General features: G+C 39.5%; 1 protein-coding gene across 15 annotated transcripts in view; it reads left to right on the forward strand.

The window, feature by feature from the left end:
- Positions 1-18,535, forward strand: part of CADPS2 (calcium dependent secretion activator 2) — a 318,208-nt gene that overhangs the window by 40,907 nt on the left and 258,766 nt on the right. The gene's annotated exons all lie outside the window — the stretch shown is intronic.

Genomic DNA, 18,535 nt, shown 5'->3' on the forward strand with positions numbered 1-18,535 from the left:
TGGGAAGCCAGGAGACTTTCAGATGTATATAGCTGCTGAATCTAAACAGAGCTTCAGGGCAAGCACAAAATAAACCTGAAGTCTAGGGCTTTGATTTATCTTCAAGGATTTGTTGCAAATAATGCTGAGATTCAGAGCTTCTATGGGATACTCCATGCATCTTATCTAAAAGGACAGAATATTTGGGAGTGAAAATTACAGATCGTTACCAGCTTCTTCTTTACTTACTTGTGAGAGTAGCAAATATTTTAAAATACTCGAATGAGAGAAGACTACATTGGATGTGTTATTTTACGCAAAGAGCTAAAAGCAGTACTGGAATTCTGACCGCTTGCAACCTAGCTAATGGGCATCAGTTCTTTCCTCCAAACTGAGAGTGTTTAAAATAGGTGTAATGTAGCTTTATTGGAGAGAGTTTTGGCCAAAAATCATAAAAAGATGCAGTCTCTTGATCTAGTGTAGCATTTCTTTTTTTCTTTTTTTTTTAGTGAAAGATATCAGATGCTGAAGAGAAAAACAGGGGAGTGGGGGAAAAAAAAACAACCACAAAAACCTTAAACAAGAAAAGCACCCCAAACTAAAACCCTGCGTGTGCAGCTTTCAAATAATCATGCCACTTTCTCTATCTTCTCTTTTCAAGACAAAGTTTAGCAAGCCCTTGAACTTTGAGATTTATGTTCCTCATTGGTATTCAAATTGTCACTTTTGGGTCGATGTTTGTGTGGAAGTGGTGGTCACTGATAGGCAGCTCTCAACTAGGGAGTGGCTGTAGTGTCTTGCTAATGCTTCTGCTTTTTGCCTTTCCTCCTTTCTATAGGTTTGTTATGAATTGGAGGTTTTGTACTCACTCCATTGCGGAGATCAGAGGGCCTTTCAGAAGCAAGTATTCCTGCCTCTGCCACTTGTTTTCTCTTTGGCAAGGTAGCAGAAGCCAGTACTGCCAGCTGGTCGTCTTCTGGACACACTGCCATCCCTCTGATAAGGCATAAATATCTGAGGCTGTGTTTTAAGGCACAAAAACATACCATTTTGTATGAGGGCTTTTCCTGCTCTCCGCATCACTGCAATCCTCTTGTTACTTGCTTTTCTTTGTTCTTCTGTCGAAATTACTGTCCTGTGTGCTGACAGAGACCTGGTTGGGCTTGTGTGACGAAACCCTTTCTTCCTCCTCTTTCAAGGGTAGATTCTGCCAGTGTTGAAATAGTTGGCATCTACCCTTCTGTAGTCATGGATGCTGGAAAGCATCGTACAAGATGGATGAACGTTTGGCCTTTGAAGACAGGGAGAAAATCAATGGGAGCGGTGGTACGGACTAAAGACAAGTAACATAAGGCTGAAGTCCGATAGGGACCGGAAGGGGTGGGAAGGATCATTTTAGGGCAGAAAGTCATTTTAAGGGAACTAGAAGATTCTAATCAGTACTCTTGTAATATATTTTTCAACCCAGCTGAAAGATCCAATTGCTCCATAAGAAGCTTGTCTGCTTTCCTGTTGTATTCAGCCTCTGAGTTAAAACTCACTTGGGCGATAGCACTCAAGAACTCGCTGTCTTCCTTCCCACATTTTCTTGCAGAATAAGTGGAGAAGGTGATAAGGAATTACATATTGATGAACCAGAAAAAAATCTGAATCGGTACATGGAGAGTCTTGGCAGACGTTCCTTACCATAGTTGACATACGTTAACTGTGCTGCAGATGTATGACTAAATGTAATTTGTAGTTCTGAACATACCCTGTTTCTCTGGTCAGAATGATAAATTTCAGATGTGTATACACAATATCAACTAAACCATGCTCTGTTGTTAACGAAAGACTCCACGTGAAGATTTTTAGGCAAACTGATGCTCAAAAGTACTGAAAAAAAATATATTCACATGTTTAGCCAGCCCACATAGGCAGAACATGAAACTTAACTTCGTCAAAAATAAGTAAGCATTTAACACTTTTTGCCATCATGTCTAGTGGTGGAGAAGCGCTACGTAAGGTTGGGTCTTAAGACCTGTCCGTGTCATTAGAGAGTCTTTCCTTCAATTCCTTTTGCAGTTTGAGTGTAAGTCATCTTTTATAAAGGAAATAAAATAAATGAATAAAATAAATAGGAATGTTTCAGAGTCACTGAAACATGAAGACTCCATATTTAGTAATCCAGGTAAATCATACTTCTGAATAACTAGGCTAAGCACTCAACTCTTCTGAAACAGCATCCCTCCCTACCCCCCAAATGCAACCCTTCCTACAAGAAGTAGTAAGTTCTCCACAGCTACTTTCCCCATGCATACAGTAAAGACTATGATTTGACAGTCAGGACATTACTTCTAAAATATTCATACAGCATTGCTGTTTTTTCCCTTTAGGAAAAAAAAAATCACTACTGTAAAGTAGAATTGGATTAGTAACTCTTAGAAACACAGTTAAGACATCTACAGAGCAGTTGTCTTGTTCTGCTGTGGACCACACGATAATTGGTACTTTCAGACAGGGTTTGACATTTGCTCCCCATTGAGTTTGATCTGACTCTAATAGAAACAGGAGATTCATCACACTTTGTGATTTTTCTTCTCTGGGTGATTCTGCAGGAATAACTAATTGTGTTTGAATGCCTTAATCGTACTTTTTGCTTTTAGTCTTAGGTTTGGATTTTAGCATAATTAACTCTCCCTTACAAATAGTTGAAATTCATAGTTCTGGAGGATGCCTGCAATCTGTAAGCTAAAAACCTTGTACTGTCACCCATGATTCCAATATACTGTGACTCTTCCTAGTTTTAAAAATCTTGTTAAACTGCTTTCCATAGAGAAATACTATATCAGAAATTCAGTTTGTGGTACAGGCAGGAGAGATAAGATTGTACAGTCAGTGTATGCACTTTTAAGGGCCTTAGTACAGGATCTTTTATCGGTGGTACCTTGAATGTGACATCCATGTTTTCTGCTATTGCCAGCATAGTTTGGAGATGAGGAACCTTTAAAGAATGCAAAGATGTTTGCGAGGTTAGTTACCTGGAGAAACTTGAATGTGTGCCGTATCTCTCAGACAACTAAGTACTGAAGAGTGCTATTACTTTTTTTGACTGTGCAAGTGTTCCTGTTTCTGCCAATCACATGTGCAGAAGACACATTTATCTATTTCCTGATGTGTCTTCCTCTTTTCTGCCTAGCTATCTTCCAGTGTTTATCTTTTTTATGAATAACTTTGCTATTGATATGTAAAGAAATCATGAGCAATGGTCTCAAAATCAATTTCCTGGCAGCTTTTGCAGAGGTGGGGTCAGTGGTATACAAGAAATGGAGATTTTTCAGAGAGATAGATAGATAAGATGCAAAAGTCATAAACTGCAACAAAGGAAACAAAGGAAAACAAACTTCTGATGGTGAATGTGGTTAAGCACTGGAACAGGTTGCTCAGAGATTTTGCAGAATCTGTATCACTGGAGACGAGCAGACCTGGCCTGGCCAAGGCCCTGAGCACTGTAGTAGGTGTAATACAGCAACATTGATTGCTGACCTTGCTTTGAATATGGTTTGGACCAGATGACCTCTACAGATCCCACCCATCCTAAATTTTTCTCTGATTTTTGTGCATGAGCAATACACAAATGGTGTATACTTGCACAGTATCCTTGACGCTTCCAAGAAATTTTTGGATTGATTTTTTTTTGGCATATGCGTACCAACTGTATGATGTATTCAGACACGGACAGGAAAACAGATGTGTCTGAAAAACGTGGGACACACTGAGCTTTGGTGACATTGCCGAAAAATAAGCAACTGTTAGGAAAATCCTAGAAAGAATTATGCTTAGGTATACCAGTTAGGGAGGGATGGGGCAAGCTTATTTTGTGATGTGGTTTAGAACCGTGGACTGAATGTGGCTGTCAAAACAGAGAAGAAGCTGGACTGTAGCAATGCCACATGCCAGTGCACTGGAACATATAGGCTGTTGTCACAGCTGGGGTTGCAAGGGTTGTAAAGGTGCCGCTGGTACTGTAAATGACATTGGAAATAATCCTGTACTGCGAGGAATACTCATGGTGACAGAGTTGACTTTTGATTATGTCAGAATACCCTCCCTGGTTAATCTCTGCCTGCTTTCTAGTGTATTAATCAGTTAAATGCAGTTGTTACAATTTAGCCTGACTACTATATATTTCCTTGAAATACAGCCTATTTGCTTGACTTCAAGTAATTGTATCCATGTGGAAAACTACATGTGTTTTTGGAGGTTCTTTTTAAAAATATTCTTAAAGAATAAAGACTTGAGCAAAAGCTAAACCTCTGGAAGAGCTGAGTTAGATCATTAATGGGTTTATTTGTGATTCTTAGTAAGCACTTGAAGGCTTAAATTTTTGCGTAATAGCTTAACCTGTTGGAGGCAAAACTTGTTCCAGTGTTTAGTTTAGCCAGTGGTTTTAGCTGTTGATAGTCAACTAGGCAATTTTGGTATGTCTATGCTTGCTTGTTTTCATCATCTTCCTCTACTCTTTTAACTAGATGGAGAACAGTTAACATTGTTATTTCATTCCTTTTTTTCCTCTTTGTTTAGGAAAACTTTGCTCCTTGGGAAGGTGAAAAAAAATAGGAAGAGTAGTAGAAGAGTAAGGCAATAAAATGCATATGGAAAACCCTTTTCAGTTTATTATGTGCATATTGCAAAATTTGTGATCAAATGTTTGGACTTCGGGAAGAGAGAGGGGTGATGGCTTATTAATTTTCTCCGTTGTAGTATCTAGAATAAGGGCCATTCTAGAGGTAGAAGGTATAACTCCTATTAAGCAACATGTTTTCCGTATCACCTGGAACAGCTCCACTGACTAATAGGAAAAAAAAAAAAAACCCAAAAACAAAACACAAAAACCAACAAAACAACCCCCACCCATAATCATAAACTTCAGATTTTCTGATCTCCAGGGTTTTTGAGATTTTTAACTAGATGAAAAGCAAAGATGTAATTTTTAGTTTAAACTTAAAACTTTTTTTTCTAGTATCAGCAATAGTGCCTGTGTATCTTCCAAGAACTGTATAACGTGTAGTTTCTTACTTCTCTTCCTAGATTACTTGGATACCTAATTTTTTATATATGTTATGATGGTAGCAATTTAAAGGAGTGAAATGACTCTCGGAACCATAACTTGTAATAGGTTAATCAAACACATCATACTGCAAATACTTGTCAATGTAGAAGTAAAGGTAAATTGAGAAGAGTTCACTGGTTCCATTTCTACACTTCATAAATTTGGGAATGAATTTCAGCAGGCCAAAGTGAAAGTGTTCCCAGTAGATTTTTAATGAATATTCAGGAGTAACTCAAGTAAGTAGGAAACTGCATCTCCGCTCACTTATCTGCAGCCCATGTTACTCTGAGGGCTAGTCTCTGATTGCTGTTGTACCCAGTCAGGGTTTTTCTTAAAGGTCGTTGCTCCCTCTTTTCTTCCTTTTTGTACTTGTCTATGAAAACCTGCAACAGGACATTGCTCCTTGGTGGTTGGATTGCATTGAGCTTTGTCCTTGCCTTGCAGCTGGCCAGTTTCTGTGCCAGAAACCCTGGTGAACTTGATACTTCAGACTTCTCTTCTGCTATTTGTTCACAACTAACCAATTTCATTTGTGTATGTCTTTTTTTCCCCTCTATTTCTCAACATTATAAAGTATATAGTTTCTGCTTACACTAGAACAAAGCACAATATGTGATTAAAAGTTTTATTGTCTTGTGTTAGGATGTCAGTAGTGAAGGGATTTCATCAAGTGTAAAAGCTGGTTGACAGACTCCATCCTCTCCTTCATACCCTCAGACCAAGTTTTAAAATCAGTTGTTGTTTCAAAGTTGTTTACTGTGTACATAAAATTTACTGTGTACATAAAATCCAAGCAGTTTAGTAACCAAGGAGTTGCCAAACTCTATTTCTAATATTATTTTTCTAGACTGTATTCTCTGGATTACTGCTTTCTAAATAAATGGTTGTTGAATTCTAATAATATTTCTTACAACTAGATTTCCTGTAACTGTGTGGTACTTTTCCTTGTCTATTTTCTTCAGCTAGCTCCTAATCAGAAATGTAACACTTCTACAATATTTATTTAATCTTGATCTGACTCTTTTTTTTTTTGCTCTGCACTGATTTTAACAAATGCACATATCCCAAAATACTGTGTCAATCCAGTTCCCTTTCAAACCTTAATGAACAATCTGTGACAATCTAATCAGGGATGTTTGTAACAGTTCTAGACTTAGTAATATATTTATCTGAAAAAGTTATTAGATGCTGTACTGTCCTCTGAACAAAGAAATGATCTTGTATGAGTTAAAATTTGAAGGTGGTAAAAATGGAATTCCTATATTGCTGTGTCCTGTCATTTCAGAAGAAACCCTGGCACTGGTTTAAGTGATTTAATCTTTAGCAAACATTAGAGAGGAGGAAATTAACATGATCAGTTGTTGGCTGATTCCTGGGTTGAGCTGAGGGTCAGCAGAATATTGTTGCTATACAATGATTCCCACATTTGGGTTACTTTATCAAGTCAAAGGGCAGTTGTTTCTTCTATCCAAATCTTTGGCAGGTGACAACCTTACTGAGCTTGGCTCAAACTTGACTCCCTCACTCTGGATCTCATACCGTCTGTCCCTGCTCCACCCAGCTTGCGTCCAAAGCTGTTGCCTTTTCCTGCTGTTCTCTTGTTGTGTTTTATCAAACCTGTTTCCACATTGTGCCCTGGGAATTATTGCAGTCTAAATCAATAGTATAAGACTGTCAAGTTTTCTGTCACTCTTCTCTTTCCAGCCTCATTCCTGCAGGTGTACTGCGCTTTCACTTCCTAGCAGGGAAGCGTGGACTGTTCATATAAGAAAGGAATATCACAGGAATGGGCTGTTCTGGCAAAGACTCGTGAATCCTGTCATGAATATAAAAAAGAACATCTTTTTAAAAAATTAATCATAGGTAAATCTTCAGAGTCACATGTTTTTGTAATGAAAGTACTTGTGTTTGAAGTAACTTTTTGCCTAACCTGATTATTTGGATTGTTACATTGGAGAATGTCTTGAGACCTTTGTTCTTCCTTATTTGATATATGGAGGCTGGAGACCTTAGAGGTAACATTACCAGTGGATTCTCTTTGTTATATTGCAATTTTTAAAAAACTGTTTCCTGGGGAATGAGTTTTAGTAACTGCCTATATTTATTGCTGAGTTGAATATACATGTGTGGAGTAAACAAATCTGTAGCATTATATGGTACAACCTCATTGTTTATTGTGATTCATTTGGTTTACTCATTGAAGAGAGAGCGAGTTATCAATACATCCGGCATGGTACAGAGTCATGTTTCAACTGGCAGACAGTCAGCTTTTGTTTTCAGTATTCTGTCCTGTTTAGTATTCAGAGCATGGAGGAGAACGTGATGTAAGGGAATTGGTTTGCTGTTTTACTGACTGACTCAGCCATTTAACTCTGTTCCCTCCAGGCATCAAAGACTGAAATAAAGGAAATACATTTTGCCAATAACTTTCTATGGAAATTAGTGCAGCTTAATAACTTTTTAAATTAGTACTAACTTTATTGCGTGGTGGAGAACACCTTAATTAAACTTGTCTTTTGGTTTTTTTTGTTTCCTCTAAGTCTGTATTACTGATACTGAAATCTTATGTAAATCTAACCTCTGATTTATAATAGGAGATGAGATTTTTTTTTTTTGTAAGTTGAAGCTTCAATTGAAAGGTGATTTCTCCCAGTACTATTTCTTGTGGGAAAGCAGAATTTTAATATGACTTTATTCCTCCTTATTTTTAAGTAGGATAAGTGATAAGGTTAAGGCCAGACTTCTCCAGACTTTTATGCTCTATTTTCACAGAATGAAATTTCTCTCAATGCTTCATATTGTGCATTGCAGTGTGTCTGATGGTCCCTATTGCTTGCACAGAAGGGCTGTATGGTAAATGAGTTACTGGAATACAACTGTAAAGGACATGAAGTTTTTAGTTAAACATCGTTTTGAGAACCTAATAAAATACCCTAATGCAAGAATATTGGGGACCCAAACCCCAAAGTTTCTCTATTAATTGATTTGGAAAAATGCACCTGTATGAAACTGGTGATACGACTGAATTTTATCCCAACTGTCTACCTTCTTTTCATGGTAAAAAAAAAAAGGAGCAGGTATTGGCAGTGGTAAATAATCACATCTTTGGAAGACAGTGCTACTGTACTCATTAGGTAGAATTTGAAATAATAACTCAAATGTAAGTAGCTTGTGTTGAATGTAGGAAAAGCTGGATCACAGAGATTATTTAGGGGGAAGCAAAAATTCTGCCTGGAAGGAGGACTGAGCTGAAGCTGATGTAGATTTCTAGTCCTGGTTGAGAATTGTGTTGTCCATCCTTGAATGGTGAGGGAAGGAAGGAAAGGGGGACTCGAGCGTGGACAACATTGTGAGCCTCTGAGGAGGGCTGTACTGGACCCAGACCTGAGTGCCATGGGAGAGATACCAGAATGACAATGTAACACCAATCCCTTTTTCTAAGTGAAACCTGAGATGAGGGAAGAAGCAAAGAGAACTGTGGGTCATCTGCTTAGATGAGCCTATTGAATGAGATCTACTTGTGCATGTGAGCTGAGGTGAATTCAAAGGTGAAATCTTCTGCATCCTCTCTGAAGCATCTGTGATGAAGAAGATGTATAAGGAGAAAATTGATCTATGAAAGCTGAAAGACTGCAAAATTTTGAAGAAAATGGGGAAGATAAGTATGGGTTATGTTTGAAAAGAAATCACTGAAGATCTTGATGAAAGCTATTCTGATAACATCAGTGAACAGCTTATACAGTTTACATAGGGTGGATGTAGAGATCTACAGGGAGATGTTATAAATGGTGTAGTTTCTGCTTGTATTTTGAGTAATGTAGATTCAAATGGGTTTTTTATCCATGAGGGTGAGGGCTGGTTGTTTTTCAGGGTGTTCTTCTGCCTTTCTGCTGAGAGCATGCCTGACAGAAGAGAAGGAGAAGTGATATGGGAAGCAGCATGCTAGGAGTTCTGTGGTCACCAAAGCTAGAAGCAGGAGTAAGGAAAGAGGGGAGAGCAGATGTGGAGGCCCTGGGTTATTGCTAGGAAAGGGATAATTTTGGGGGGGGGAGGGGCGGGGCTGGTGGTGTAGAAATGAAGGGGACCTTGGGAAGCAGTAGGGGCAGGCTGGCTCTTAAGGGGAGGCAAGCTAGGATGCCGGTGAGGGGCTGAAGTCAGGATCATGTCTGGAGGCAGTGTTCAGGGTCAGCCTCTGTCTGGTGGTCCCCTGGGAAGGCCACGAGGATATGAGGCAGGTCCAAGGCCAAGCCAGGGAGTCATGTAAGCGGGTGAAAAACAGGCTGAGGATCAGGGAGGCGGGAGACGGGGCGCTGATAAGTGCCGCGCAGCTGCCACGGCGGCCAGGGGCAAGCGGCTCCCAAGGCAGGAGGGTCAGGACCTCCCTGCTGCCCTTCTCCACCACAGCTCTTTGCCACAAAGGAGCCGATCTCAGACTTGGCCAGCACATTGTATGGCAGAGGTGACAAAACCAGGTATTTTACTCAGAAGTGTTAACATACTAATACTGTCTGTTATTCAAGTCATCTGATGTGCAAGCACATATGTGCTGGAGACCAAATTAAAAGCTCAGCAGTTATGGGAATTGTGGTGGCCTGAATTGTGCACATCAGGTCACGGAGGGACTTGGTGAGAACCAAGAAGCATCCATGTCACATTGCTTTATACAGCATTTTCACAAGGGAAGACAGAATTACCACTTAGGAATGAAATTTGTAGATGGTAATTAGTAGGTGGTGTGATAGCAAATACTGCGACTTCATTTCAAATGTTTAAGAGGGAAATATTTAATTAAGTAAAAAAGGAAACAGAATCCAGAATCTTCATTATGAAAGAAAAAAAAAACAACAAGTGTTTTCTTTTTAATGTATGTAGCTGCTTCTTCCCTCAGGAAAAAAAAAAAAGCATAGGAACAAGGATCAGATGGGGAAAAGATGCTCATAAACAGAAGTAAATGCTAGAAGGCTTGGATGATACGAATATGTACCAAGCAGAGGAAATCACTTAGCATAGCAAAAGGCAGCACTAGAAATAGGATTTAAAAAAAAAAAAAAAGAGAAAGTTCTGAATCACTATCAGGAAAAGCCTGACAATAAAATCTGTTAGCTACTGTTATAATTTCCCAATTTAATGATTATTAGGATCCTATTGCTTGGAACCTCTAAAACAGAATGGACAGCCATTTATTTCTGATATTCTAGGGGGATTTTTTTGAGTACTTCTCCTTTTAAGAGAATTTTAATCAAGTGGTTTTTTATGGCTCTTAGTTGTATAAAGATTGCCCAGAGAAATATAACTTCGGATAGAATTAGTATACCAATCTCTTGGGCCTCTCAAGAAATGTGTGAAGCCTGACAGATTTATTTAGAATGTCAAAACTACATTTAGATTTACATACTGTATTTTCATTCTACATTTTAATGTTATAGCATATACTTCTAAGACAAGCTCATTTTTCCAGAAAGGTGAGTGAATTTGCACTAATTGATGAATTTACTTTACCTGTTAATAAACACGCTGTGAAAAAAAGATGTCAACAGATGTCTGAGTGCTGTGTGTAAACTTTTCACAGACTAAAATAACGCTTCGACAAAAGAGGACACCATAGTCATGTATGGTATATGTACATATAACCAAAATGAGATTGACTGAGAATGCTCAGTTTTGCATTTCAGATATGTGGGTCAGTATGACCAAGTGTGTAAATTTGGGTAGTATATCTATGTATTTTGGTATAGAAAGGATTAATTGAGTCCGGTGTACATAGACATCTGACAAAACATATTTGATTGTAATATGCTTGAAAATCTTATGTTACCTCTGCATTGCTTTTGGAAGGCTTTTTTTTTTTCAGTTTGAGAATTCAAAACTAGGTGAAGTACTGTTTAAAGCTGCAATCAGATGTTATTACAAAATCTGTATTGCTCACCAGTAGTTTCAGCTGTGTAAATTAAGCCCTGAGAACATCCTGCAAACTGACCAGAAGGACTGTGATGATCTAGTCTGACTTCCTAATTATGTGCATGTAAAAATGCATCCTGTTGTTCCTCTTTTCAAATCCTTTCTCTCTGCTAGAACATTTGGTTCAGGAAGATGTTCCTTTGTACTTAAGTCTTCAAATGATGGGGAGTCTCCTACGTATCTTGGTGAGCAAAACCTAGTGGTGTATTAAGAATTTTCATTTGAGTATATTAGGTAGACTGCTGATGTTGAATAATGCTGTAGCTATCACAGCTCTTGGATGTAAGGAGAACAAGATTTGTGGGGGAAAATTAATATCTTCTATTAGACCAGTCTGTATGATTGGGGGAGGGAGTTTTAGGTGTGTGAGATATTCAAGTCTGAGACAGAAGCATACAATTTCAGAGTTAACTGCTAGCTGGGGATGTTTGTTCTTCATTGAACTATGTTACGGTAGTCAAGCAGACTGTGTTAGAGAATAGATAGTTATGGAAAGATTACGCGGGTATCGAGGGAGACATGATAAAGCTTTTACCTACTTATTGGAGATTTCTCTGGTAGAATTTTATAATGCAACACAAAACTAAACTTTCTTGGGTTCATGAGTACTGCAATCCTCTAGGTTTATGAAAATTAGTTCCCAGAGATAGCTCTGAGAAGATGGGGCTGGGAGGTCAGAGATGGAGCACTTTCATGAGAAGCGCTCTCTTTGCTGTTAAGGAAACATTTGTGCGAGTTGGTTGCCATGTGCAGTTGCTTAGTTTCATCCCTGTGGTTTTCATGAGATCATCTGCTGTGCTGGTTCAAAATCATATTATGTGCTGAAAAATAAATGTATTCAGGGATTTGGATGTGTCTGTCACAGAGGATGTTTATTGTGATGGCTATGCAGATATTTGTATTCATTGTTCAGGTAGTGTCTAGGTGTTGATTGTGATAAACAGATTCCTGAGGCTCCTTGAAAAGCAGGAGATGGAAATGTTTGAGGGCTCATCTTGAGAGGCTGGGGAAGGATTTCAAAGTAAAAATTTCTCCCACTACAGGTTTCCAAGGTAGGAGAGTATGTGACAAATATAAGTGTACAAGATGAGATGATACCTGGACAACTGATTGAAAGCTGCCGTCTCTTTCGCAGCAGTGGTGTATTTGCCAGATAAAACTGAAGGTCGCTTGGGTTAGCACAATATTTTATAGTTTTTTTCTATAGTCCTTAATATTATAGCTCTTTGACCATCCTAGTTCTACCATACCATAGCTAAATTGGGTTGTGTGTGGTCATGTGTAAAGTATGCGTTTCTGTATGATGTGACGACGTAACTGTTAATGACCTTAAAGGCCAGGCTTTACCTCTGTTTCTAGCCAACAGGCCAGCTAGCCAACTACACTATTTCTAACAGTGGCCTTAATCAGATGCCTAGGCGGAGATTGAAAATGTATTGAGTGTATGTGGTAATTCCCATAATTATATTAATCTCAGGAATTTCCTATACCACGTGGGGGTTGTGTTTAGTGTGTAGCATTTCTGTGCACATGATCTGCAGTGGATTTCTCTTCCATAAACTTGTCTAGTCTCCCAAGATAATTTTTGGTACCTACAATGTACTTTGGCAAGGTATTGATACATGTTTGTTATCCACTAATCTTGTTAAATTTTCTTGACATTAATTTTTTAGTTGGAGTTGAAGGCATGTAGTTAATGAGATAGTTTTTAAGTTTGAATTTATTGCCCTTAACCTGAAGAGTGATGCATTGATGTGGACCGTCTGCTCCCATCTAGTTCTAGGGAAGCCAGAAAGCTTTAGTTCAAAATAACTGTTTGTGCTGCAGTTTATGTATTGTCAATTTATCTTTCCAATCTCCATAAAGAAGTGGTATTTTCATGTTTCTGTTGGGATGATGAACTGGAGGCGGGGGTGGGGGGGGTACGGGTGGGTTCACCAAAAGATGCTGATGTTACAAGTATAGTAATAAGGTGTAGGACAATATGATCTTAAAGGTCTTTTCCAATCTAAATGATTCTATGGATTAGCTTAGAAAATAGAAATGAATGCAACCTTAGCACATTCTCAGATGACATCAAATTGAGAGGACCACTTGATAGCAAACGGGCAGGGCCACTACTCAGGGGACTCCTGACTTCCTGGACAAATGAGTCAACAAAAATCTCAAAACGTTCAGCACAGAGAAAAGCCAAGACACACTTTCAGGCCAGAGCCCCATGAATCTTTACAGGCAAGGGACTGACTGGCTGGGTCATCCCCAGCAAAGGACCTGGGGATCCTGATAGAGAGCAAGTAGACCATGAGTTGGGGGAATGAAGGCTGGTTGCTTGTTCAGCTGCATTAGCAGGAATGTAGCTAGCAGGTCAAGGGAATTACATTTATTTTCCCATCTGCTTGGCACTGGTGTGGCCACATCTGGAACACTCTGTCCATTTTTGGATCCCCAAGTAGAAGAGTAGTTTCAACAAACTGGAAGAAGTCCATCAGGATCCCTTCAGATGCTTAGAGAGGCGGAAGACATGATACACAAGGGGAGGTGGAGAGGTCTGGGTTGATTTAGTCTGGAGAAGGGTAAGAGGTTAACTGCTGTCTTGTAGTCCTTAAGGGAGACAGGGCTATAGAAAGGATGGAGCCAGACTCTTTTTAGAGGTGCACAAGAAAAGAACAGGAAGGAATAGCCACAACATGGAGCTTCTGACTAGATATTAGGGGACTGGGTGGGAACTTCAGAAAAAGCATTGGAGCAGGTTACACAGAGAATCTGCAGTATCTTCATCCTTGGAGATATGCGAAGCTTGTCCAGACAAGGTCCGGAACAGCATGATGTATCTTCAGAGCTAGCCTTGCTTTAAGAAGGAGGTTTGACTAGATGAATTCTGGAGGTCCCATCCATCCTAAATTTCTCTGTTTCACAGCGCTCACAGAGAAGGTAGATGGAGTATGGACACAATTCTGCTTAATAATGAAACTAGATACATTTTTGTGGAAGGTATTTTATAAAATTACCTAGTTCGGTGAAATAATTTTTTAAACGTTACTAGAACACAGAATAGAATGGGTACTTTGTTCTGGATTTTATTCAAACTTTTATTGTTATCCTTTCTATTCTTTGAATTTAAGCCAAACTAGTCCTGAAACATGTTGCCACAGAGTGTGATGGGCATGTAACTTGTATTTGCCAGGTGCCAAACAGAAATTACAGTCTCTTAGTTTTGCTTGCATTTCCATCACTGAGAAGAATAATTTGGGTTTCTTTTTAATTCCATTTTTGAGAGTATGAAAAAGCTGTTTCTGGTAGCTTAATTTATATGTGGAGAAGTTTTGCAAAATGAGAAAGCTGGTTTCTTGGAGTAAATAGTTCTTCTGACAAATAGTTCTGGTTGTGCAAAGTTGACAGGGGGTGGAAAAAATGATGCAGATGCAGAGGAGGAAGACAGGACCTGTGCTGTAGGAAGTGATGCAAATCCATTCAGTCCAGCACTGTTTGAACTGCTGACGTACACTGTGAGTCAGAGCTGTACATCTATCTACATGTTAGCAGGAGTTACCTCTAAAATTTCCCTCGTTTTTTGTTTCTGCAAAGGCACTGGTAGCTGAGGTTCCAACCATGGGGAAGGATCACCATGTGCATCTCTGCTAGGCATAATTTCCATGGTCACCCTCACGAGTCATCATCAGCTTTCTTGGATAGAAGCTTTACTTGCATAGCTTTCAGGCATGACTAGTCTCCTTGTGGCTCTGGCAACCTCAAGGAGGTAAAGCCGCAGTGCCACTGTGTATTCTGCATGGGAGATGGCCCCAAACACTGGTGGCATGAGGGAAGGCAAAACATAGCTGGCCTAGCTGTAGCATGTCTGTGCATCCACTGAAGACTGAGAGATCAGTGAAGTCTGCCGCACAGAAGAAACAAATACAATAATATAAATCTAGCTGATGATTGTCAGCTAAATTCCACACCAAATCTTAGGCAGTAGGAGTAGGTACAAAGAAAATTATTGCAACTGCACTGACAACCTCATCTCAGAGGAGATAGCTTTTATTGGGGTGTGATATTTACTGCACTGAGGACAAACACCTAGCAGATGCTTTCTTTCCTAGTGTGGCATAGTCTGTAAAAGGTTGACAGTTTTTTTCAACAATAATCTACCATTGCTATGAGGAACTCCTCAGTAGTTAAATTTTTCTGCATTTCTTTACATCTTTTCATTCTTCCGTCCAAAATTAGGAAAGTTTGGGGTTTTTTTGGTGGTTTCCCTCCCCCCCAAAATATTTGTTCCCCTTCATTATCAAAATAGTTATTTTTCTTTCCTTCTCAGGTGGCCAGTCTGACCTTTTTGGAAGCTGTCTTCAGTTCTATATTTTGGTGGTCAGTGTGGTACACTTGAATTCCTTTACATAAATCAGACTTTGTCTTTGCTCACTGCCTGTGATTTTTGTCCCATCCCCTCTACTCCCTGAAGAAAACCAACCCCCAAACTCTCTGGTCCTTGTAAAATGTTTTACAGTCCTGTCAAAGAATATTGAATGCTGCTCTGGACAATGAAAATATTTAAAGTTTCAGACTTAATGATACAGAAAATATTTCTAACTTACAGTTAAATACTCTGTAAGTGGAATTGAATGACCACTACATTATTGGTAGTGTTTCTGGTTTATAAACAAGTGGCAGACCGAAGAAAGGTAAATGCCATGTTGTGCTTGTTTGATTATAAAGAGTGATAAATTTGGTAAATGTATTAGCTGATTTTGGAAATCTAATATTTGATTCTACAAGGTGCTGAATTGTCACCTGAGTGTGTACACAGTGTAGTCTGTGCTGAGTGACAGCAAACAGAATCCTTACAGACACTGTTTTACTTGGAATAACTTCAGCTTTAAAAAAATCAAAGAACCACTAAGGTTGCTAAGTGACAGCAAAATATTTATCTGTTATTTAGAAAAACAAACCGGTTTATGCAATGAATAGTAAAGGACAGCGTATATTGTGTGCCACCCACATGCTGTATAGGACCATTATTGTACATGAAGACCTGCATAATTCAGCACAGTAACCACAGCTATCACCCCTGTCTTAATACTGAGATTCTCTACTACTATTTATTTAGTCTTCTTCCTCAGTAGAAAATCTCTCAAGTAATTCACTATAAATGAACACTCTCTGTCTCTGCTCTGAACCACAAGTAATATTCTTGTGTAGGCAGATAGTGGAAGAGAAGGCAAAGTGGGGGAGAAAGATGGGAAATGGAGTAAGAATCGCTGTTTATAACTGGTTATTTGCTTTGCAGGCTTATGCTCATCACCGATGTGAGATGAAGCTCATTAACAGCCAATGATGTGGCACAGGCATTTTGTTTTTTCTGGAGGGAGAGGATAATGATGCGTTCAGCCTAAGGCTCTGAGCCTTGCCCTTGGCTCTCGCAGAGGAAGTGTGCGTGTGGCTTTCCAGAGTCGGGCCCTGTGGATGAAGCCCTCCCCACCACCATGGGTGGTGGTGGGAAGCTGGGGTTACAGCAGAGTTCATCTGGGACAAAGCTCTTGAGTCTCACTCAGCAGTAGAGTGAGAGTTGTTTCAAGAGTTGTTAGATGCTGTCCTGCCATTTCTAAGGCTCATTTGGGAAGAGGAAAGCCCGCTGTGATGGGTTGACCAGTACCCCCACACAGCTGCGCTGGAAGACCCTGCAGAGGAGGCGCAGGGAGGGAGTCACTGAGCTCAACATCCCTGAGCACGCTATTGCAGTTGGAGAATTTGGGAAGGTGGGGAGACAAAGGAAATGGCAGTTAGATTGGCACTTAACCAGCTACCTTTCAAGGCAGAGTGAAATCATATGAAACAAAATCTAAAAAAAAACAACAAAAAAAATGTAAAATGCATACATGCTCCTTTCGGAGGCGCGTGGAGCTTAGGTTGAAAACTTGGTTTGATGTGCACGTGGACATGTTAAATGTGTAGGGCCTTGAACACACGGTCTATTTGAATTGCTAGGAAAGTATTGGTAGTTGAATTTTTATCGTCCTGGAAGTGGTGTGTTAAATTGAGCGTCACTGTAAATGCATTGATCTGTTGTATCGTTCAGGTTTGGTTCTGGCTGAGGGTATGGGCAAGTGGGATAAATTATCCTATAGTGAAACTCAATTCATCACATGAGAAAGTTAGTCCTTGGCGTAATTTCTACTCTTTTTTTCCTTTTTTTACCCTTGACAAAGAGCCTGGCAGGACAAGAACCAAAGTTATGTTCAAAGAAGTGTCTGAGAAGTTGGATGGAAAAGGATTTATTTGTACCTTCATTTCTGTTCATTCAGGAGATGCAAATTTATCTCCTGACTGGAACAGAAGGGAGAGACAGCTGTTTGAGGGAACGCTCATCGGGTAATTTCTTTTTCCACTCTTCTCTGCTCTCAAAAAGTATAGTTTTGGCTAAAGTTGTCCAAAAGCAGCTGCTGCTGTGGAAGGCATTGGACAAAATGGTATAGTTTTGAAATAACAAAGCTGCTTAGTTTGGGGAAGCGTTCAGAGACTTAAGTCATGTTTGTTGCTACAGATTGTATACATTACAGCTGAGAATTCGGGGAGTGGCTCTTTGGTTGGCTCCTCCCTACCCCTTTCTTTTTGTAGTCTGCATGAGAAGTATTTTATCTAGCTCTATCTGTAATTGCAGTCATCACCTCCTGCTATTTTCCTAAAATACCCATATGGTCTGAGAAAGGGTGATTTCACACTACAGTGTGGGAGTAGAGAAGAAGCAATGCTGTTGCTTTTGTTAAGGCCAGGGGCTAATTGATACTCTCACAGACCCCAGCTCTGAGTGTGAAGACGTGCAACCTGCGATTATTTCTTTGCTCTATTTCTAAAATTGCCACAAGGTGGCAATGGTTCAGAATGTTATTCCTCCAGTACCAGCTCTTTGGCTGACTGCACTTGTGGGGAATAGGGTCAGCCGCTGGCTGTGGTTGCAAGCCAGCATTTGCAGTGCTGTGGGACATGGGGGGAGAGGCTGGTTGTGGCCAATACACAGGCCACATTTTAAACTTTTTCATTTTAAAGGCCAAAGGTTTGTAGGGGACAGTTGTGCTGTGAGTTATGTCTTTGCCAGCTGCTGTTGGCTGCAAATGTTGGCAGTAGTGAGCTGCTCTGTGTACTTAGGCAGTGAGAAGCAGATGAAAATGCTCTAAATCTGGCATCAAACTCTGTGAAGCTCGGGTTTTGGTTTTTTCCTTCTTTTTTTCAAAGAGAAGATAAGCAGTATTACCATTACAAATACGTACATGCTTCATTTTTCCTTCAAAATGTTGGAGTTTATTATTTAATGAAGTAAAACCCATGACATTGGAACAACTCCCTAAACTGCCAAATCTGTTTGAATTGCAACTTCTTATAAAAATAAGAATTTAAGCTCTGGGTAAAATCCATTTATTGAAATTGTTTAAAGGTATGAGTGGAGCTAAACCAGAAAAGCCTCTAGGTTTTCATACCCAAGTTTCACTTTAGAAAAGAAAAAGCAAATCT

The sequence above is a fragment of the Gavia stellata genome, chromosome 4 (genome assembly GCF_030936135.1).
Source record: "Gavia stellata isolate bGavSte3 chromosome 4, bGavSte3.hap2, whole genome shotgun sequence".
In the NCBI taxonomy this organism is placed as follows: domain Eukaryota; kingdom Metazoa; phylum Chordata; class Aves; order Gaviiformes; family Gaviidae; genus Gavia; species Gavia stellata.